At 51.3% G+C, this 18,721-nt stretch overlaps 39 non-coding genes across 39 annotated transcripts; all 39 read left to right on the forward strand.

Moving 5' to 3' along the window:
• Positions 1-37: 37 nt before the first annotated feature.
• Trnas-aga (transfer RNA serine (anticodon AGA)) lies at positions 38-119 on the forward strand. The gene has a single exon. It is a non-coding gene; the product is annotated as a tRNA-Ser (tRNA).
• Positions 120-472: 353 nt separating this feature from the next.
• Trnak-uuu (transfer RNA lysine (anticodon UUU)) lies at positions 473-545 on the forward strand. Its single transcript has one exon. It is a non-coding gene; the product is annotated as a tRNA-Lys (tRNA).
• Positions 546-683: 138 nt separating this feature from the next.
• On the forward strand, positions 684-765 carry Trnas-cga (transfer RNA serine (anticodon CGA)). The gene has a single exon. It is a non-coding gene; the product is annotated as a tRNA-Ser (tRNA).
• A 742-nt stretch (positions 766-1,507) lies between these two features.
• Trnas-aga (transfer RNA serine (anticodon AGA)) lies at positions 1,508-1,589 on the forward strand. Its single transcript has one exon. It is a non-coding gene; the product is annotated as a tRNA-Ser (tRNA).
• Positions 1,590-1,942: 353 nt separating this feature from the next.
• Trnak-uuu (transfer RNA lysine (anticodon UUU)) lies at positions 1,943-2,015 on the forward strand. The gene has a single exon. It is a non-coding gene; the product is annotated as a tRNA-Lys (tRNA).
• Positions 2,016-2,153: 138 nt separating this feature from the next.
• Positions 2,154-2,235, forward strand: Trnas-cga (transfer RNA serine (anticodon CGA)). Its single transcript has one exon. It is a non-coding gene; the product is annotated as a tRNA-Ser (tRNA).
• A 742-nt stretch (positions 2,236-2,977) lies between these two features.
• Positions 2,978-3,059, forward strand: Trnas-aga (transfer RNA serine (anticodon AGA)). Its single transcript has one exon. It is a non-coding gene; the product is annotated as a tRNA-Ser (tRNA).
• A 353-nt stretch (positions 3,060-3,412) lies between these two features.
• On the forward strand, positions 3,413-3,485 carry Trnak-uuu (transfer RNA lysine (anticodon UUU)). The gene has a single exon. It is a non-coding gene; the product is annotated as a tRNA-Lys (tRNA).
• A 138-nt stretch (positions 3,486-3,623) lies between these two features.
• On the forward strand, positions 3,624-3,705 carry Trnas-cga (transfer RNA serine (anticodon CGA)). The gene has a single exon. It is a non-coding gene; the product is annotated as a tRNA-Ser (tRNA).
• Positions 3,706-4,447: 742 nt separating this feature from the next.
• On the forward strand, positions 4,448-4,529 carry Trnas-aga (transfer RNA serine (anticodon AGA)). Its single transcript has one exon. It is a non-coding gene; the product is annotated as a tRNA-Ser (tRNA).
• Positions 4,530-4,882: 353 nt separating this feature from the next.
• Positions 4,883-4,955, forward strand: Trnak-uuu (transfer RNA lysine (anticodon UUU)). Its single transcript has one exon. It is a non-coding gene; the product is annotated as a tRNA-Lys (tRNA).
• Positions 4,956-5,093: 138 nt separating this feature from the next.
• Positions 5,094-5,175, forward strand: Trnas-cga (transfer RNA serine (anticodon CGA)). Its single transcript has one exon. It is a non-coding gene; the product is annotated as a tRNA-Ser (tRNA).
• Positions 5,176-5,917: 742 nt separating this feature from the next.
• Trnas-aga (transfer RNA serine (anticodon AGA)) lies at positions 5,918-5,999 on the forward strand. Its single transcript has one exon. It is a non-coding gene; the product is annotated as a tRNA-Ser (tRNA).
• Positions 6,000-6,352: 353 nt separating this feature from the next.
• On the forward strand, positions 6,353-6,425 carry Trnak-uuu (transfer RNA lysine (anticodon UUU)). The gene has a single exon. It is a non-coding gene; the product is annotated as a tRNA-Lys (tRNA).
• Positions 6,426-6,563: 138 nt separating this feature from the next.
• On the forward strand, positions 6,564-6,645 carry Trnas-cga (transfer RNA serine (anticodon CGA)). Its single transcript has one exon. It is a non-coding gene; the product is annotated as a tRNA-Ser (tRNA).
• A 742-nt stretch (positions 6,646-7,387) lies between these two features.
• Positions 7,388-7,469, forward strand: Trnas-aga (transfer RNA serine (anticodon AGA)). The gene has a single exon. It is a non-coding gene; the product is annotated as a tRNA-Ser (tRNA).
• A 353-nt stretch (positions 7,470-7,822) lies between these two features.
• Positions 7,823-7,895, forward strand: Trnak-uuu (transfer RNA lysine (anticodon UUU)). Its single transcript has one exon. It is a non-coding gene; the product is annotated as a tRNA-Lys (tRNA).
• Positions 7,896-8,033: 138 nt separating this feature from the next.
• Trnas-cga (transfer RNA serine (anticodon CGA)) lies at positions 8,034-8,115 on the forward strand. The gene has a single exon. It is a non-coding gene; the product is annotated as a tRNA-Ser (tRNA).
• A 742-nt stretch (positions 8,116-8,857) lies between these two features.
• Trnas-aga (transfer RNA serine (anticodon AGA)) lies at positions 8,858-8,939 on the forward strand. Its single transcript has one exon. It is a non-coding gene; the product is annotated as a tRNA-Ser (tRNA).
• A 353-nt stretch (positions 8,940-9,292) lies between these two features.
• On the forward strand, positions 9,293-9,365 carry Trnak-uuu (transfer RNA lysine (anticodon UUU)). The gene has a single exon. It is a non-coding gene; the product is annotated as a tRNA-Lys (tRNA).
• A 138-nt stretch (positions 9,366-9,503) lies between these two features.
• Positions 9,504-9,585, forward strand: Trnas-cga (transfer RNA serine (anticodon CGA)). The gene has a single exon. It is a non-coding gene; the product is annotated as a tRNA-Ser (tRNA).
• A 742-nt stretch (positions 9,586-10,327) lies between these two features.
• On the forward strand, positions 10,328-10,409 carry Trnas-aga (transfer RNA serine (anticodon AGA)). The gene has a single exon. It is a non-coding gene; the product is annotated as a tRNA-Ser (tRNA).
• Positions 10,410-10,762: 353 nt separating this feature from the next.
• Positions 10,763-10,835, forward strand: Trnak-uuu (transfer RNA lysine (anticodon UUU)). Its single transcript has one exon. It is a non-coding gene; the product is annotated as a tRNA-Lys (tRNA).
• Positions 10,836-10,973: 138 nt separating this feature from the next.
• On the forward strand, positions 10,974-11,055 carry Trnas-cga (transfer RNA serine (anticodon CGA)). The gene has a single exon. It is a non-coding gene; the product is annotated as a tRNA-Ser (tRNA).
• Positions 11,056-11,797: 742 nt separating this feature from the next.
• On the forward strand, positions 11,798-11,879 carry Trnas-aga (transfer RNA serine (anticodon AGA)). The gene has a single exon. It is a non-coding gene; the product is annotated as a tRNA-Ser (tRNA).
• Positions 11,880-12,232: 353 nt separating this feature from the next.
• Trnak-uuu (transfer RNA lysine (anticodon UUU)) lies at positions 12,233-12,305 on the forward strand. Its single transcript has one exon. It is a non-coding gene; the product is annotated as a tRNA-Lys (tRNA).
• A 138-nt stretch (positions 12,306-12,443) lies between these two features.
• On the forward strand, positions 12,444-12,525 carry Trnas-cga (transfer RNA serine (anticodon CGA)). The gene has a single exon. It is a non-coding gene; the product is annotated as a tRNA-Ser (tRNA).
• Positions 12,526-13,267: 742 nt separating this feature from the next.
• Positions 13,268-13,349, forward strand: Trnas-aga (transfer RNA serine (anticodon AGA)). Its single transcript has one exon. It is a non-coding gene; the product is annotated as a tRNA-Ser (tRNA).
• A 353-nt stretch (positions 13,350-13,702) lies between these two features.
• Trnak-uuu (transfer RNA lysine (anticodon UUU)) lies at positions 13,703-13,775 on the forward strand. The gene has a single exon. It is a non-coding gene; the product is annotated as a tRNA-Lys (tRNA).
• A 138-nt stretch (positions 13,776-13,913) lies between these two features.
• On the forward strand, positions 13,914-13,995 carry Trnas-cga (transfer RNA serine (anticodon CGA)). Its single transcript has one exon. It is a non-coding gene; the product is annotated as a tRNA-Ser (tRNA).
• A 742-nt stretch (positions 13,996-14,737) lies between these two features.
• On the forward strand, positions 14,738-14,819 carry Trnas-aga (transfer RNA serine (anticodon AGA)). The gene has a single exon. It is a non-coding gene; the product is annotated as a tRNA-Ser (tRNA).
• Positions 14,820-15,172: 353 nt separating this feature from the next.
• Positions 15,173-15,245, forward strand: Trnak-uuu (transfer RNA lysine (anticodon UUU)). Its single transcript has one exon. It is a non-coding gene; the product is annotated as a tRNA-Lys (tRNA).
• Positions 15,246-15,383: 138 nt separating this feature from the next.
• Positions 15,384-15,465, forward strand: Trnas-cga (transfer RNA serine (anticodon CGA)). Its single transcript has one exon. It is a non-coding gene; the product is annotated as a tRNA-Ser (tRNA).
• Positions 15,466-16,207: 742 nt separating this feature from the next.
• Positions 16,208-16,289, forward strand: Trnas-aga (transfer RNA serine (anticodon AGA)). The gene has a single exon. It is a non-coding gene; the product is annotated as a tRNA-Ser (tRNA).
• A 353-nt stretch (positions 16,290-16,642) lies between these two features.
• Positions 16,643-16,715, forward strand: Trnak-uuu (transfer RNA lysine (anticodon UUU)). The gene has a single exon. It is a non-coding gene; the product is annotated as a tRNA-Lys (tRNA).
• Positions 16,716-16,853: 138 nt separating this feature from the next.
• On the forward strand, positions 16,854-16,935 carry Trnas-cga (transfer RNA serine (anticodon CGA)). Its single transcript has one exon. It is a non-coding gene; the product is annotated as a tRNA-Ser (tRNA).
• A 742-nt stretch (positions 16,936-17,677) lies between these two features.
• Trnas-aga (transfer RNA serine (anticodon AGA)) lies at positions 17,678-17,759 on the forward strand. The gene has a single exon. It is a non-coding gene; the product is annotated as a tRNA-Ser (tRNA).
• Positions 17,760-18,112: 353 nt separating this feature from the next.
• Trnak-uuu (transfer RNA lysine (anticodon UUU)) lies at positions 18,113-18,185 on the forward strand. Its single transcript has one exon. It is a non-coding gene; the product is annotated as a tRNA-Lys (tRNA).
• A 138-nt stretch (positions 18,186-18,323) lies between these two features.
• Positions 18,324-18,405, forward strand: Trnas-cga (transfer RNA serine (anticodon CGA)). Its single transcript has one exon. It is a non-coding gene; the product is annotated as a tRNA-Ser (tRNA).
• The last annotated feature ends 316 nt before the right edge of the window (positions 18,406-18,721 follow it).

Raw genomic sequence — 18,721 nt, forward strand, 5'->3', positions numbered from 1 at the left:
GAGCAGTTTCACTTGTAGAGAGACGCTGCTGCGACGGGCAGTCGTGGCCGAGTGGTTAAGGCGTCTGACTAGAAATCAGATTCCCTCTGGGAGCGTAGGTTCGAGTCCTACCGACTGCGTTTCGTTTTTGTGTCAAGACGCGAAGAGCGTCTCCAACGGAACCGTGAAATGGGCAAACACGTGGGAAACATTGCATTCGAGACGCTTGTGAATTTTCCAGTTGGCAAGTGAGTGTCGACAAAACACGAAGCTCCTCTGCTTCAACGTATGAGACGTAAAAGCTGCTGCAATTTGATTTTCATCGTGTGTCAGCTTTCTTCGATAGACAGTTACGAGCCCAGCGTGATGAGTTCGTAGAGAGCATTCAGAGGACGTTTAATTAGTAACAGCTCCATGCAATGATTGCCCAACAGTAAACGACATGAGGCAGTGTGTCCGTAGCATAGTGGGAAGTGACGTGGAGATAACATGAGCCCGGATAGCTCAGTCGGTAGAGCATTAGGCTTTTAACCTAAGGGTCCAGGATTCAACTCCCTGTCCGGGCGGAAATTTTAATACTTTGGTAGCGGCTCGCCTACAAGCGGTGAAAGCACTACGGAAAAAAATGCAGCTACGCCGTTCCCTGGCACTGCAGTGCTCTAAACGGCAGCAGGTGCACGTGTCGGGAGAATCTTGTGCTAGCGGCAGTCGTGGCCGAGTGGTTAAGGCGTCTGACTCGAAATCAGATCCCCTCTGGGAGCGTAGGTTCGAATCCTACCGGCTGCGTGCGATTTTGCGTACAAACGAGCAGAAAGTTTCGCGCACATGTGACATGCATGGGTGAATGCCAATGCAAACCAGTGCCACCTCTCTCAGCAAGACGAAAATTTATGTTTAAAGATACTGAATTTCGCGGCGGGCTCTGCTTCCTATGGCTATCGGTTCATCTCGCACGGAAGCTAGTAATGCAGAAATCCGTCGCAGGCCCACGAGCGCACCGCCGTCATTTCCTCGCGCAGTCGCCGTGTTCGTGAGTACGCACATGCACTTGAAAGTGTTGGACAGAGCGAGCATTCATTTCTTTTTAAGTATCGCAATTGAGTCATTTGAGTGCGGCAAAAGCAGTGGTGCAGCGTGTCTTCTCGTAAGATCTCGCAGCTGCTTGGAAGTATGTCCATCGTTTAAGACGACAGAAAACTAGCGTCAGCGGTGCGTCAGTGGGAAGTCGGTGAAGTCGCCATTGGAGCCCCAAGCCAGTAATTACGACACGCAAATCACTCGCACACATTGCAGCTGTACCACCATGCTTGGCAGAGGGACAGGATAGCTGAGTCAAGCAGAGCGCTAGACCGACAACCGAAAGGTCCCGGGTTTAAGCCCCTGTCCAGGCGAAAATTAATACACTGTCGTAACGGCTACTGTGCTGGCCACGGAAGCACTACAGAAACGAGTGAGGCCATGGCGTTTTCTGCCGCCAGGTTGCTTTAAAAGGAGCAGTTTCACTTGTAGAGAGACGCTGCTGCGACGGGCAGTCGTGGCCGAGTGGTTAAGGCGTCTGACTAGAAATCAGATTCCCTCTGGGAGCGTAGGTTCGAGTCCTACCGACTGCGTTTCGTTTTTGTGTCAAGACGCGAAGAGCGTCTCCAACGGAACCGTGAAATGGGCAAACACGTGGGAAACATTGCATTCGAGACGCTTGTGAATTTTCCAGTTAGCAAGTGAGTGTCGACAAAACACGAAGCTCCTCTGCTTCAACGTATGAGACGTAAAAGCTGCTGCAATTTGATTTTCATCGTGTGTCAGCTTTCTTCGATAGACAGTTACGAGCCCAGCGTGATGAGTTCGTAGAGAGCATTCAGAGGACGTTTAATTAGTAACAGCTCCATGCAATGATTGCCCAACAGTAAACGACATGAGGCAGTGTGTCCGTAGCATAGTGGGAAGTGACGTGGAGATAACATGAGCCCGGATAGCTCAGTCGGTAGAGCATTAGGCTTTTAACCTAAGGGATCAGGGTTCAAGTCCCTGTCGGGGCGGAAATTTTAATACTTTGGTAGCGGCTCGCCTACAAGCGGTGAAAGCACTACGGAAAAAAATGCAGCTACGCCGTTCCCTGGCAATGCAGTGCTCTAAACGGCAGCAGGTGCACGTGTCGGGAGCATCTTGTGCTAGCGGCAGTCGTGGCCGAGTGGTTAAGGCGTCTGACTCGAAATCAGATTCCCTCTGGGAGCGTAGGTTCGAATCCTACCGGCTGCGTGCGATTTTGCGTACAAACGAGCAGAAAGTTTCGCGCACATGTGACATGCATGGGTGAATGCCAATGCAAACCAGTGCCACCTCTCTCAGCAAGACGAAAATTTATGTTTAAAGATACTGAATTTCGCGGCGGGCTCTGCTTCCTATGGCTATCGGTTCATCTCGCACGGAAGCTAGTAATGCAGAAATCCGTCGCAGGCCCACGAGCGCACCGCCGTCATTTCCTCGCGCAGTCGCCGTGTTCGTGAGTACGCACATGCACTTGAAAGTGTTGGACAGAGCGAGCATTCATTTCTTTTTAAGTATCGCAATTGAGTCATTTGAGTGCGGCAAAAGCAGTGGTGCAGCGTGTCTTCTCGTAAGATCTCGCAGCTGCTTGGAAGTATGTCCATCGTTTAAGACGACAGAAAACTAGCGTCAGCGGTGCGTCAGTGGGAAGTCGGTGAAGTCGCCATTGGAGCCCCAAGCCAGTAATTACGACACGCAAATCACTCGCACACATTGCAGCTGTACCACCATGCTTGGCAGAGGGACAGGATAGCTGAGTCAAGCAGAGCGCTAGACCGACAACCGAAAGGTCCCGGGTTTAAGCCCCTGTCCAGGCGAAAATTAATACACTGTCGTAACGGCTACTGTGCTGGCCACGGAAGCACTACAGAAACGAGTGAGGCCATGGCGTTTTCTGCCGCCAGGTTGCTTTAAAAGGAGCAGTTTCACTTGTAGAGAGACGCTGCTGCGACGGGCAGTCGTGGCCGAGTGGTTAAGGCGTCTGACTAGAAATCAGATTCCCTCTGGGAGCGTAGGTTCGAGTCCTACCGACTGCGTTTCGTTTTTGTGTCAAGACGCGAAGAGCGTCTCCAATGGAACCGTGAAATGGGCAAACACGTGGGAAACATTGCATTCGAGACGCTTGTGAATTTTCCAGTTGGCAAGTGAGTGTCGACAAAACACGAAGCTCCTCTGCTTCAACGTATGAGACGTAAAAGCTGCTGCAATTTGATTTTCATCGTGTGTCAGCTTTCTTCGATAGACAGTTACGAGCCCAGCGTGATGAGTTCGTAGAGAGCATTCAGAGGACGTTTAATTAGTAACAGCTCCATGCAATGATTGCCCAACAGTAAACGACATGAGGCAGTGTGTCCGTAGCATAGTGGGAAGTGACGTGGAGGTAACATGAGCCCGGATAGCTCAGTCGGTAGAGCATTAGGCTTTTAACCTAAGGGTGCAGGGTTCAAGTCCCTGTCCGGGCGGAAATTTTAATACTTTGGTAGCGGCTCGCCTACAAGCGGTGAAAGCACTACGGAAAAAAATGCAGCTACGCCGTTCCCTGGCAATGCAGTGCTCTAAACGGCAGCAGGTGCACGTGTCGGGAGAATCTTGTGCTAGCGGCAGTCGTGGCCGAGTGGTTAAGGCGTCTGACTCGAAATCAGATTCCCTCTGGGAGCGTAGGTTCGAATCCTACCGGCTGCGTGCGATTTTGCGTACAAACGAGCAGAAAGTTTCGCGCACATGTGACATGCATGGGTGAATGCCAATGCAAACCAGTGCCACCTCTCTCAGCAAGACGAAAATTTATGTTTAAAGATACTGAATTTCGCGGCGGGCTCTGCTTCCTATGGCTATCGGTTCATCTCGCACGGAAGCTAGTAATGCAGAAATCCGTCGCAGGCCCACGAGCGCACCGCCGTCATTTCCTCGCGCAGTCGCCGTGTTCGTGAGTACGCACATGCACTTGAAAGTGTTGGACAGAGCGAGCATTCATTTCTTTTTAAGTATCGCAATTGAGTCATTTGAGTGCGGCAAAAGCAGTGGTGCAGCGTGTCTTCTCGTAAGATCTCGCAGCTGCTTGGAAGTATGTCCATCGTTTAAGACGACAGAAAACTAGCGTCAGCGGTGCGTCAGTGGGAAGTCGGTGAAGTCGCCATTGGAGCCCCAAGCCAGTAATTACGACACGCAAATCACTCGCACACATTGCAGCTGTACCACCATGCTTGGCAGAGGGACAGGATAGCTGAGTCAAGCAGAGCGCTAGACCGACAACCGAAAGGTCCCGGGTTTAAGCCCCTGTCCAGGCGAAAATTAATACACTGTCGTAACGGCTACTGTGCAGGCCACGGAAGCACTACAGAAACGAGTGAGGCCATGGCGTTTTCTGCCGCCAGGTTGCTTTAAAAGGAGCAGTTTCACTTGTAGAGAGACGCTGCTGCGACGGGCAGTCGTGGCCGAGTGGTTAAGGCGTCTGACTAGAAATCAGATTCCCTCTGGGAGCGTAGGTTCGAGTCCTACCGACTGCGTTTCGTTTTTGTGTCAAGACGCGAAGAGCGTCTCCAACGGAACCGTGAAATGGGCAAACACGTGGGAAACATTGCATTCGAGACGCTTGTGAATTTTCCAGTTGGCAAGTGAGTGTCGACAAAACACGAAGCTCCTCTGCTTCAACGTATGAGACGTAAAAGCTGCTGCAATTTGATTTTCATCGTGTGTCAGCTTTCTTCGATAGACAGTTACGAGCCCAGCGTGATGAGTTCGTAGAGAGCATTCAGAGGACGTTTAATTAGTAACAGCTCCATGCAATGATTGCCCAACAGTAAACGACATGAGGCAGTGTGTCCGTAGCATAGTGGGAAGTGACGTGGAGGTAACATGAGCCCGGATAGCTCAGTCGGTAGAGCATTAGGCTTTTAACCTAAGGGTCCAGGGTTCAAGTCCCTGTCCGGGCGGAAATTTTAATACTTTGGTAGCGGCTCGCCTACAAGCGGTGAAAGCACTACGGAAAAAAATGCAGCTACGCCGTTCCCTGGCAATGCAGTGCTCTAAACGGCAGCAGGTGCACGTGTCGGGAGAATCTTGTGCTAGCGGCAGTCGTGGCCGAGTGGTTAAGGCGTCTGACTCGAAATCAGATTCCCTCTGGGAGCGTAGGTTCGAATCCTACCGGCTGCGTGCGATTTTGCGTACAAACGAGCAGAAAGTTTCGCGCACATGTGACATGCATGGGTGAATGCCAATGCAAACCAGTGCCACCTCTCTCAGCAAGACGAAAATTTATGTTTAAAGATACTGAATTTCGCGGCGGGCTCTGCTTCCTATGGCTATCGGTTCATCTCGCACGGAAGCTAGTAATGCAGAAATCCGTCGCAGGCCCACGAGCGCACCGCCGTCATTTCCTCGCGCAGTCGCCGTGTTCGTGAGTACGCACATGCACTTGAAAGTGTTGGACAGAGCGAGCATTCATTTCTTTTTAAGTATCGCAATTGAGTCATTTGAGTGCGGCAAAAGCAGTGGTGCAGCGTGTCTTCTCGTAAGATCTCGCAGCTGCTTGGAAGTATGTCCATCGTTTAAGACGACAGAAAACTAGCGTCAGCGGTGCGTCAGTGGGAAGTCGGTGAAGTCGCCATTGGAGCCCCAAGCCAGTAATTACGACACGCAAATCACTCGCACACATTGCAGCTGTACCACCATGCTTGGCAGAGGGACAGGATAGCTGAGTCAAGCAGAGCGCTAGACCGACAACCGAAAGGTCCCGGGTTTAAGCCCCTGTCCAGGCGAAAATTAATACACTGTCGTAACGGCTACTGTGCTGGCCACGGAAGCACTACAGAAACGAGTGAGGCCATGGCGTTTTCTGCCGCCAGGTTGCTTTAAAAGGAGCAGTTTCACTTGTAGAGAGACGCTGCTGCGACGGGCAGTCGTGGCCGAGTGGTTAAGGCGTCTGACTAGAAATCAGATTCCCTCTGGGAGCGTAGGTTCGAGTCCTACCGACTGCGTTTCGTTTTTGTGTCAAGACGCGAAGAGCGTCTCCAACGGAACCGTGAAATGGGCAAACACGTGGGAAACATTGCATTCGAGACGCTTGTGAATTTTCCAGTTGGCAAGTGAGTGTCGACAAAACACGAAGCTCCTCTGCTTCAACGTATGAGACGTAAAAGCTGCTGCAATTTGATTTTCATCGTGTGTCAGCTTTCTTCGATAGACAGTTACGAGCCCAGCGTGATGAGTTCGTAGAGAGCATTCAGAGGACGTTTAATTAGTAACAGCTCCATGCAATGATTGCCCAACAGTAAACGACATGAGGCAGTGTGTCCGTAGCATAGTGGGAAGTGACGTGGAGGTAACATGAGCCCGGATAGCTCAGTCGGTAGAGCATTAGGCTTTTAACCTAAGGGTCCAGGGTTCAAGTCCCTGTCCGGGCGGAAATTTTAATACTTTGGTAGCGGCTCGCCTACAAGCGGTGAAAGCACTACGGAAAAAAATGCAGCTACGCCGTTCCCTGGCAATGCAGTGCTCTAAACGGCAGCAGGTGCACGTGTCGGGAGAATCTTGTGCTAGCGGCAGTCGTGGCCGAGTGGTTAAGGCGTCTGACTCGAAATCAGATTCCCTCTGGGAGCGTAGGTTCGAATCCTACCGGCTGCGTGCGATTTTGCGTACAAACGAGCAGAAAGTTTCGCGCACATGTGACATGCATGGGTGAATGCCAATGCAAACCAGTGCCACCTCTCTCAGCAAGACGAAAATTTATGTTTAAAGATACTGAATTTCGCGGCGGGCTCTGCTTCCTATGGCTATCGGTTCATCTCGCACGGAAGCTAGTAATGCAGAAATCCGTCGCAGGCCCACGAGCGCACCGCCGTCATTTCCTCGCGCAGTCGCCGTGTTCGTGAGTACGCACATGCACTTGAAAGTGTTGGACAGAGCGAGCATTCATTTCTTTTTAAGTATCGCAATTGAGTCATTTGAGTGCGGCAAAAGCAGTGGTGCAGCGTGTCTTCTCGTAAGATCTCGCAGCTGCTTGGAAGTATGTCCATCGTTTAAGACGACAGAAAACTAGCGTCAGCGGTGCGTCAGTGGGAAGTCGGTGAAGTCGCCATTGGAGCCCCAAGCCAGTAATTACGACACGCAAATCACTCGCACACATTGCAGCTGTACCACCATGCTTGGCAGAGGGACAGGATAGCTGAGTCAAGCAGAGCGCTAGACCGACAACCGAAAGGTCCCGGGTTTAAGCCCCTGTCCAGGCGAAAATTAATACACTGTCGTAACGGCTACTGTGCTGGCCACGGAAGCACTACAGAAACGAGTGAGGCCATGGCGTTTTCTGCCGCCAGGTTGCTTTAAAAGGAGCAGTTTCACTTGTAGAGAGACGCTGCTGCGACGGGCAGTCGTGGCCGAGTGGTTAAGGCGTCTGACTAGAAATCAGATTCCCTCTGGGAGCGTAGGTTCGAGTCCTACCGACTGCGTTTCGTTTTTGTGTCAAGACGCGAAGAGCGTCTCCAACGGAACCGTGAAATGGGCAAACACGTGGGAAACATTGCATTCGAGACGCTTGTGAATTTTCCAGTTGGCAAGTGAGTGTCGACAAAACACGAAGCTCCTCTGCTTCAACGTATGAGACGTAAAAGCTGCTGCAATTTGATTTTCATCGTGTGTCAGCTTTCTTCGATAGACAGTTACGAGCCCAGCGTGATGAGTTCGTAGAGAGCATTCAGAGGACGTTTAATTAGTAACAGCTCCATGCAATGATTGCCCAACAGTAAACGACATGAGGCAGTGTGTCCGTAGCATAGTGGGAAGTGACGTGGAGGTAACATGAGCCCGGATAGCTCAGTCGGTAGAGCATTAGGCTTTTAACCTAAGGGTGCAGGGTTCAAGTCCCTGTCCGGGCGGAAATTTTAATACTTTGGTAGCGGCTCGCCTACAAGCGGTGAAAGCACTACGGAAAAAAATGCAGCTACGCCGTTCCCTGGCAATGCAGTGCTCTAAACGGCAGCAGGTGCACGTGTCGGGAGAATCTTGTGCTAGCGGCAGTCGTGGCCGAGTGGTTAAGGCGTCTGACTCGAAATCAGATTCCCTCTGGGAGCGTAGGTTCGAATCCTACCGGCTGCGTGCGATTTTGCGTACAAACGAGCAGAAAGTTTCGCGCACATGTGACATGCATGGGTGAATGCCAATGCAAACCAGTGCCACCTCTCTCAGCAAGACGAAAATTTATGTTTAAAGATACTGAATTTCGCGGCGGGCTCTGCTTCCTATGGCTATCGGTTCATCTCGCACGGAAGCTAGTAATGCAGAAATCCGTCGCAGGCCCACGAGCGCACCGCCGTCATTTCCTCGCGCAGTCGCCGTGTTCGTGAGTACGCACATGCACTTGAAAGTGTTGGACAGAGCGAGCATTCATTTCTTTTTAAGTATCGCAATTGAGTCATTTGAGTGCGGCAAAAGCAGTGGTGCAGCGTGTCTTCTCGTAAGATCTCGCAGCTGCTTGGAAGTATGTCCATCGTTTAAGACGACAGAAAACTAGCGTCAGCGGTGCGTCAGTGGGAAGTCGGTGAAGTCGCCATTGGAGCCCCAAGCCAGTAATTACGACACGCAAATCACTCGCACACATTGCAGCTGTACCACCATGCTTGGCAGAGGGACAGGATAGCTGAGTCAAGCAGAGCGCTAGACCGACAACCGAAAGGTCCCGGGTTTAAGCCCCTGTCCAGGCGAAAATTAATACACTGTCGTAACGGCTACTGTGCTGGCCACGGAAGCACTACAGAAACGAGTGAGGCCATGGCGTTTTCTGCCGCCAGGTTGCTTTAAAAGGAGCAGTTTCACTTGTAGAGAGACGCTGCTGCGACGGGCAGTCGTGGCCGAGTGGTTAAGGCGTCTGACTAGAAATCAGATTCCCTCTGGGAGCGTAGGTTCGAGTCCTACCGACTGCGTTTCGTTTTTGTGTCAAGACGCGAAGAGCGTCTCCAACGGAACCGTGAAATGGGCAAACACGTGGGAAACATTGCATTCGAGACGCTTGTGAATTTTCCAGTTGGCAAGTGAGTGTCGACAAAACACGAAGCTCCTCTGCTTCAACGTATGAGACGTAAAAGCTGCTGCAATTTGATTTTCATCGTGTGTCAGCTTTCTTCGATAGACAGTTACGAGCCCAGCGTGATGAGTTCGTAGAGAGCATTCAGAGGACGTTTAATTAGTAACAGCTCCATGCAATGATTGCCCAACAGTAAACGACATGAGGCAGTGTGTCCGTAGCATAGTGGGAAGTGACGTGGAGGTAACATGAGCCCGGATAGCTCAGTCGGTAGAGCATTAGGCTTTTAACCTAAGGGTCCAGGGTTCAAGTCCCTGTCCGGGCGGAAATTTTAATACTTTGGTAGCGGCTCGCCTACAAGCGGTGAAAGCACTACGGAAAAAAATGCAGCTACGCCGTTCCCTGGCAATGCAGTGCTCTAAACGGCAGCAGGTGCACGTGTCGGGAGAATCTTGTGCTAGCGGCAGTCGTGGCCGAGTGGTTAAGGCGTCTGACTCGAAATCAGATTCCCTCTGGGAGCGTAGGTTCGAATCCTACCGGCTGCGTGCGATTTTGCGTACAAACGAGCAGAAAGTTTCGCGCACATGTGACATGCATGGGTGAATGCCAATGCAAACCAGTGCCACCTCTCTCAGCAAGACGAAAATTTATGTTTAAAGATACTGAATTTCGCGGCGGGCTCTGCTTCCTATGGCTATCGGTTCATCTCGCACGGAAGCTAGTAATGCAGAAATCCGTCGCAGGCCCACGAGCGCACCGCCGTCATTTCCTCGCGCAGTCGCCGTGTTCGTGAGTACGCACATGCACTTGAAAGTGTTGGACAGAGCGAGCATTCATTTCTTTTTAAGTATCGCAATTGAGTCATTTGAGTGCGGCAAAAGCAGTGGTGCAGCGTGTCTTCTCGTAAGATCTCGCAGCTGCTTGGAAGTATGTCCATCGTTTAAGACGACAGAAAACTAGCGTCAGCGGTGCGTCAGTGGGAAGTCGGTGAAGTCGCCATTGGAGCCCCAAGCCAGTAATTACGACACGCAAATCACTCGCACACATTGCAGCTGTACCACCATGCTTGGCAGAGGGACAGGATAGCTGAGTCAAGCAGAGCGCTAGACCGACAACCGAAAGGTCCCGGGTTTAAGCCCCTGTCCAGGCGAAAATTAATACACTGTCGTAACGGCTACTGTGCTGGCCACGGAAGCACTACAGAAACGAGTGAGGCCATGGCGTTTTCTGCCGCCAGGTTGCTTTAAAAGGAGCAGTTTCACTTGTAGAGAGACGCTGCTGCGACGGGCAGTCGTGGCCGAGTGGTTAAGGCGTCTGACTAGAAATCAGATTCCCTCTGGGAGCGTAGGTTCGAGTCCTACCGACTGCGTTTCGTTTTTGTGTCAAGACGCGAAGAGCGTCTCCAACGGAACCGTGAAATGGGCAAACACGTGGGAAACATTGCATTCGAGACGCTTGTGAATTTTCCAGTTGGCAAGTGAGTGTCGACAAAACACGAAGCTCCTCTGCTTCAACGTATGAGACGTAAAAGCTGCTGCAATTTGATTTTCATCGTGTGTCAGCTTTCTTCGATAGACAGTTACGAGCCCAGCGTGATGAGTTCGTAGAGAGCATTCAGAGGACGTTTAATTAGTAACAGCTCCATGCAATGATTGCCCAACAGTAAACGACATGAGGCAGTGTGTCCGTAGCATAGTGGGAAGTGACGTGGAGGTAACATGAGCCCGGATAGCTCAGTCGGTAGAGCATTAGGCTTTTAACCTAAGGGTCCAGGGTTCAAGTCCCTGTCCGGGCGGAAATTTTAATACTTTGGTAGCGGCTCGCCTACAAGCGGTGAAAGCACTACGGAAAAAAATGCAGCTACGCCGTTCCCTGGCAATGCAGTGCTCTAAACGGCAGCAGGTGCACGTGTCGGGAGAATCTTGTGCTAGCGGCAGTCGTGGCCGAGTGGTTAAGGCGTCTGACTCGAAATCAGATTCCCTCTGGGAGCGTAGGTTCGAATCCTACCGGCTGCGTGCGATTTTGCGTACAAACGAGCAGAAAGTTTCGCGCACATGTGACATGCATGGGTGAATGCCAATGCAAACCAGTGCCACCTCTCTCAGCAAGACGAAAATTTATGTTTAAAGATACTGAATTTCGCGGCGGGCTCTGCTTCCTATGGCTATCGGTTCATCTCGCACGGAAGCTAGTAATGCAGAAATCCGTCGCAGGCCCACGAGCGCACCGCCGTCATTTCCTCGCGCAGTCGCCGTGTTCGTGAGTACGCACATGCACTTGAAAGTGTTGGACAGAGCGAGCATTCATTTCTTTTTAAGTATCGCAATTGAGTCATTTGAGTGCGGCAAAAGCAGTGGTGCAGCGTGTCTTCTCGTAAGATCTCGCAGCTGCTTGGAAGTATGTCCATCGTTTAAGACGACAGAAAACTAGCGTCAGCGGTGCGTCAGTGGGAAGTCGGTGAAGTCGCCATTGGAGCCCCAAGCCAGTAATTACGACACGCAAATCACTCGCACACATTGCAGCTGTACCACCATGCTTGGCAGAGGGACAGGATAGCTGAGTCAAGCAGAGCGCTAGACCGACAACCGAAAGGTCCCGGGTTTAAGCCCCTGTCCAGGCGAAAATTAATACACTGTCGTAACGGCTACTGTGCTGGCCACGGAAGCACTACAGAAACGAGTGAGGCCATGGCGTTTTCTGCCGCCAGGTTGCTTTAAAAGGAGCAGTTTCACTTGTAGAGAGACGCTGCTGCGACGGGCAGTCGTGGCCGAGTGGTTAAGGCGTCTGACTAGAAATCAGATTCCCTCTGGGAGCGTAGGTTCGAGTCCTACCGACTGCGTTTCGTTTTTGTGTCAAGACGCGAAGAGCGTCTCCAACGGAACCGTGAAATGGGCAAACACGTGGGAAACATTGCATTCGAGACGCTTGTGAATTTTCCAGTTGGCAAGTGAGTGTCGACAAAACACGAAGCTCCTCTGCTTCAACGTATGAGACGTAAAAGCTGCTGCAATTTGATTTTCATCGTGTGTCAGCTTTCTTCGATAGACAGTTACGAGCCCAGCGTGATGAGTTCGTAGAGAGCATTCAGAGGACGTTTAATTAGTAACAGCTCCATGCAATGATTGCCCAACAGTAAACGACATGAGGCAGTGTGTCCGTAGCATAGTGGGAAGTGACGTGGAGATAACATGAGCCCGGATAGCTCCGTCGGTAGAGCATTAGGCTTTTAACCTAAGGGTCCAGGGTTCAAGTCCCTGTCCGGGCGGAAATTTTAATACTTTGGTAGCGGCTCGCCTACAAGCGGTGAAAGCACTACGGAAAAAAATGCAGCTACGCCGTTCCCTGGCAATGCAGTGCTCTAAACGGCAGCAGGTGCACGTGTCGGGAGAATCTTGTGCTAGCGGCAGTCGTGGCCGAGTGGTTAAGGCGTCTGACTCGAAATCAGATTCCCTCTGGGAGCGTAGGTTCGAATCCTACCGGCTGCATGCGATTTTGCGTACAAACGAGCAGAAAGTTTCGCGCACATGTGACATGCATGGGTGAATGCCAATGCAAACCAGTGCCACCTCTCTCAGCAAGACGAAAATTTATGTTTAAAGATACTGAATTTCGCGGCGGGCTCTGCTTCCTATGGCTATCGGTTCATCTCGCACGGAAGCTAGTAATGCAGAAATCCGTCGCAGGCCCACGAGCGCACCGCCGTCATTTCCTCGCGCAGTCGCCGTGTTCGTGAGTACGCACATGCACTTGAAAGTGTTGGACAGAGCGAGCATTCATTTCTTTTTAAGTATCGCAATTGAGTCATTTGAGTGCGGCAAAAGCAGTGGTGCAGCGTGTCTTCTCGTAAGATCTCGCAGCTGCTTGGAAGTATGTCCATCGTTTAAGACGACAGAAAACTAGCGTCAGCGGTGCGTCAGTGGGAAGTCGGTGAAGTCGCCATTGGAGCCCCAAGCCAGTAATTACGACACGCAAATCACTCGCACACATTGCAGCTGTACCACCATGCTTGGCAGAGGGACAGGATAGCTGAGTCAAGCAGAGCGCTAGACCGACAACCGAAAGGTCCCGGGTTTAAGCCCCTGTCCAGGCGAAAATTAATACACTGTCGTAACGGCTACTGTGCTGGCCACGGAAGCACTACAGAAACGAGTGAGGCCATGGCGTTTTCTGCCGCCAGGTTGCTTTAAAAGGAGCAGTTTCACTTGTAGAGAGACGCTGCTGCGACGGGCAGTCGTGGCCGAGTGGTTAAGGCGTCTGACTAGAAATCAGATTCCCTCTGGGAGCGTAGGTTCGAGTCCTACCAACTGCGTTTCGTTTTTGTGTCAAGACGCGAAGAGCGTCTCCAACGGAACCGTGAAATGGGCAAACACGTGGGAAACATTGCATTCGAGACGCTTGTGAATTTTCCAGTTGGCAAGTGAGTGTCGACAAAACACGAAGCTCCTCTGCTTCAACGTATGAGACGTAAAAGCTGCTGCAATTTGATTTTCATCGTGTGTCAGCTTTCTTCGATAGACAGTTACGAGCCCAGCGTGATGAGTTCGTAGAGAGCATTCAGAGGACGTTTAATTAGTAACAGCTCCATGCAATGATTGCCCAACAGTAAACGACATGAGGCAGTGTGTCCGTAGCATAGTGGGAAGTGACGTGGAGATAACATGAGCCCGGATAGCTCAGTCGGTAGAGCATTAGGCTTTTAACCTAAGGGTCCAGGGTTCAAGTCCCTGTCCGGGCGGAAATTTTAATACTTTGGTAGCGGCTCGCCTACAAGCGGTGAAAGCACTACGGAAAAAAATGCAGCTACGCCGTTCCCTGGCAATGCAGTGCTCTAAACGGCAGCAGGTGCACGTGTCGGGAGAATCTTGTGCTAGCGGCAGTCGTGGCCGAGTGGTTAAGGCGTCTGACTCGAAATCAGATTCCCTCTGGGAGCGTGGGTTCGAATCCTACCGGCTGCGTGCGATTTTGCGTACAAACGAGCAGAAAGTTTCGCGCACATGTGACATGCATGGGTGAATGCCAATGCAAACCAGTGCCACCTCTCTCAGCAAGACGAAAATTTATGTTTAAAGATACTGAATTTCGCGGCGGGCTCTGCTTCCTATGGCTATCGGTTCATCTCGCACGGAAGCTAGTAATGCAGAAATCCGTCGCAGGCCCACGAGCGCACCGCCGTCATTTCCTCGCGCAGTCGCCGTGTTCGTGAGTACGCACATGCACTTGAAAGTGTTGGACAGAGCGAGCATTCATTTCTTTTTAAGTATCGCAATTGAGTCATTTGAGTGCGGCAAAAGCAGTGGTGCAGCGTGTCTTCTCGTAAGATCTCGCAGCTGCTTGGAAGTATGTCCATCGTTTAAGACGACAGAAAACTAGCGTCAGCGGTGCGTCAGTGGGAAGTCGGTGAAGTCGCCATTGGAGCCCCAAGCCAGTAATTACGACACGCAAATCACTCGCACACATTGCAGCTGTACCACCATGCTTGGCAGAGGGACAGGATAGCTGAGTCAAGCAGAGCGCTAGACCGACAACCGAAAGGTCCCGGGTTTAAGCCCCTGTCCAGGCGAAAATTAATACACTGTCGTAACGGCTACTGTGCTGGCCACGGAAGCACTACAGAAACGAGTGAGGCCATGGCGTTTTCTGCCGCCAGGTTGCTTTAAAAGGAGCAGTTTCACTTGTAGAGAGACGCTGCTGCGACGGGCAGTCGTGGCCGAGTGGTTAAGGCGTCTGACTAGAAATCAGATTCCCTCTGGGAGCGTAGGTTCGAGTCCTACCAACTGCGTTTCGTTTTTGTGTCAAGACGCGAAGAGCGTCTCCAACGGAACCGTGAAATGGGCAAACACGTGGGAAACATTGCATTCGAGACGCTTGTGAATTTTCCAGTTGGCAAGTGAGTGTCGACAAAACACGAAGCTCCTCTGCTTCAACGTATGAGACGTAAAAGCTGCTGCAATTTGATTTTCATCGTGTGTCAGCTTTCTTCGATAGACAGTTACGAGCCCAGCGTGATGAGTTCGTAGAGAGCATTCAGAGGACGTTTAATTAGTAACAGCTCCATGCAATGATTGCCCAACAGTAAACGACATGAGGCAGTGTGTCCGTAGCATAGTGGGAAGTGACGTGGAGATAACATGAGCCCGGATAGCTCCGTCGGTAGAGCATTAGGCTTTTAACCTAAGGGTCCAGGGTTCAAGTCCCTGTCCGGGCGGAAATTTTAATACTTTGGTAGCGGCTCGCCTACAAGCGGTGAAAGCACTACGGAAAAAAATGCAGCTACGCCGTTCCCTGGCAATGCAGTGCTCTAAACGGCAGCAGGTGCACGTGTCGGGAGAATCTTGTGCTAGCGGCAGTCGTGGCCGAGTGGTTAAGGCGTCTGACTCGAAATCAGATTCCCTCTGGGAGCGTAGGTTCGAATCCTACCGGCTGCATGCGATTTTGCGTACAAACGAGCAGAAAGTTTCGCGCACATGTGACATGCATGGGTGAATGCCAATGCAAACCAGTGCCACCTCTCTCAGCAAGACGAAAATTTATGTTTAAAGATACTGAATTTCGCGGCGGGCTCTGCTTCCTATGGCTATCGGTTCATCTCGCACGGAAGCTAGTAATGCAGAAATCCGTCGCAGGCCCACGAGCGCACCGCCGTCATTTCCTCGCGCAGTCGCCGTGTTCGTGAGTACGCACATGCACTTGAAAGTGTTGGACAGAGCGAGCATTCATTTCTTTTTAAGTATCGCAATTGAGTCATTTGAGTGCGGCAAAAGCAGTGGTGCAGCGTGTCTTCTCGTAAGATCTCGCAGCTGCTTGGAAGTATGTCCATCGTTTAAGACGACAGAAAACTAGCGTCAGCGGTGCGTCAGTGGGAAGTCGGTGAAGTCGCCATTGGAGCCCCAAGCCAGTAATTACGACACGCAAATCACTCGCACACATTGCAGCTGTACCACCATGCTTGGCAGAGGGACAGGATAGCTGAGTCAAGCAGAGCGCTAGACCGACAACCGAAAGGTCCCGGGTTTAAGCCCCTGTCCAGGCGAAAATTAATACACTGTCGTAACGGCTACTGTGCTGGCCACGGAAGCACTACAGAAACGAGTGAGGCCATGGCGTTTTCTGCCGCCAGGTTGCTTTAAAAGGAGCAGTTTCACTTGTAGAGAGACGCTGCTGCGACGGGCAGTCGTGGCCGAGTGGTTAAGGCGTCTGACTAGAAATCAGATTCCCTCTGGGAGCGTAGGTTCGAGTCCTACCAACTGCGTTTCGTTTTTGTGTCAAGACGCGAAGAGCGTCTCCAACGGAACCGTGAAATGGGCAAACACGTGGGAAACATTGCATTCGAGACGCTTGTGAATTTTCCAGTTGGCAAGTGAGTGTCGACAAAACACGAAGCTCCTCTGCTTCAACGTATGAGACGTAAAAGCTGCTGCAATTTGATTTTCATCGTGTGTCAGCTTTCTTCGATAGACAGTTACGAGCCCAGCGTGATGAGTTCGTAGAGAGCATTCAGAGGACGTTTAATTAGTAACAGCTCCATGCAATGATTGCCCAACAGTAAACGACATGAGGCAGTGTGTCCGTAGCATAGTGGGAAGTGACGTGGAGATAACATGAGCCCGGATAGCTCAGTCGGTAGAGCATTAGGCTTTTAACCTAAGGGTCCAGGGTTCAAGTCCCTGTCCGGGCGGAAATTTTAATACTTTGGTAGCGGCTCGCCTACAAGCGGTGAAAGCACTACGGAAAAAAATGCAGCTACGCCGTTCCCTGGCAATGCAGTGCTCTAAACGGCAGCAGGTGCACGTGTCGGGAGAATCTTGTGCTAGCGGCAGTCGTGGCCGAGTGGTTAAGGCGTCTGACTCGAAATCAGATTCCCTCTGGGAGCGTAGGTTCGAATCCTACCGGCTGCGTGCGATTTTGCGTACAAACGAGCAGAAAGTTTCGCGCACATGTGACATGCATGGGTGAATGCCAATGCAAACCAGTGCCACCTCTCTCAGCAAGACGAAAATTTATGTTTAAAGATACTGAATTTCGCGGCGGGCTCTGCTTCCTATGGCTATCGGTTCATCTCGCACGGAAGCTAGTAATGCAGAAATCCGTCGCAGGCCCACGAGCGCACCGCCGTCATTTCCTCGCGCAGTCGCCGTGTTCGTGAGTACGCACATGCACTTGAAAGTGTTGGACAGAGCGAGCATTCATTTCTTTTTAAGTATCGCAATTGAGTCATTTGAGTGCGGCAAAAGCAGTGGTGCAGCGTGTCTTCTCGTAAGATCTCGCAGCTGCTTGGAAGTATGTCCATCGTTTAAGACGACAGAAAACTAGCGTCAGCGGTGCGTCAGTGGGAAGTCGGTGAAGTCGCCATTGGAGCCCCAAGCCAGTAATTACGACACGCAAATCACTCGCACACATTGCAGCTGTACCACCATGCTTGGCAGAGGGACAGGATAGCTGAGTCAAGCAGAGCGCTAGACCGACAACCGAAAGGTCCCGGGTTTAAGCCCCTGTCCAGGCGAAAATTAATACACTGTCGTAACGGCTACTGTGCTGGCCACGGAAGCACTACAGAAACGAGTGAGGCCATGGCGTTTTCTGCCGCCAGGTTGCTTTAAAAGGAGCAGTTTCACTTGTAGAGAGACGCTGCTGCGACGGGCAGTCGTGGCCGAGTGGTTAAGGCGTCTGACTAGAAATCAGATTCCCTCTGGGAGCGTAGGTTCGAGTCCTACCAACTGCGTTTCGTTTTTGTGTCAAGACGCGAAGAGCGTCTCCAACGGAACCGTGAAATGGGCAAACACGTGGGAAACATTGCATTCGAGACGCTTGTGAATTTTCCAGTTGGCAAGTGAGTGTCGACAAAACACGAAGCTCCTCTGCTTCAACGTATGAGACGTAAAAGCTGCTGCAATTTGATTTTCATCGTGTGTCAGCTTTCTTCGATAGACAGTTACGAGCCCAGCGTGATGAGTTCGTAGAGAGCATTCAGAGGACGTTTAATTAGTAACAGCTCCATGCAATGATTGCCCAACAGTAAACGACATGAGGCAGTGTGTCCGTAGCATAGTGGGAAGTGACGTGGAGATAACATGAGCCCGGATAGCTCAGTCGGTAGAGCATTAGGCTTTTAACCTAAGGGTCCAGGGTTCAAGTCCCTGTCCGGGCGGAAATTTTAATACTTTGGTAGCGGCTCGCCTACAAGCGGTGAAAGCACTACGGAAAAAAATGCAGCTACGCCGTTCCCTGGCAATGCAGTGCTCTAAACGGCAGCAGGTGCACGTGTCGGGAGAATCTTGTGCTAGCGGCAGTCGTGGCCGAGTGGTTAAGGCGTCTGACTCGAAATCAGATTCCCTCTGGGAGCGTAGGTTCGAATCCTACCGGCTGCGTGCGATTTTGCGTACAAACGAGCAGAAAGTTTCGCGCACATGTGACATGCATGGGTGAATGCCAATGCAAACCAGTGCCACCTCTCTCAGCAAGACGAAAATTTATGTTTAAAGATACTGAATTTCGCGGCGGGCTCTGCTTCCTATGGCTATCGGTTCATCTCGCACGGAAGCTAGTAATGCAGAAATCCGTCGCAGGCCCACGAGCGCACCGCCGTCATTTCCTCGCGCAGTCGCCGTGTTCGTGAGTACGCACATGCACTTGAAAGTGTTGGACAGAGCGAGCATTCATTTCTTTTTAAGTATCGCAATTGAG

This window comes from Schistocerca gregaria, chromosome 3 (genome assembly GCF_023897955.1).
Source record: "Schistocerca gregaria isolate iqSchGreg1 chromosome 3, iqSchGreg1.2, whole genome shotgun sequence".
NCBI classification, from domain to species: domain Eukaryota; kingdom Metazoa; phylum Arthropoda; class Insecta; order Orthoptera; family Acrididae; genus Schistocerca; species Schistocerca gregaria.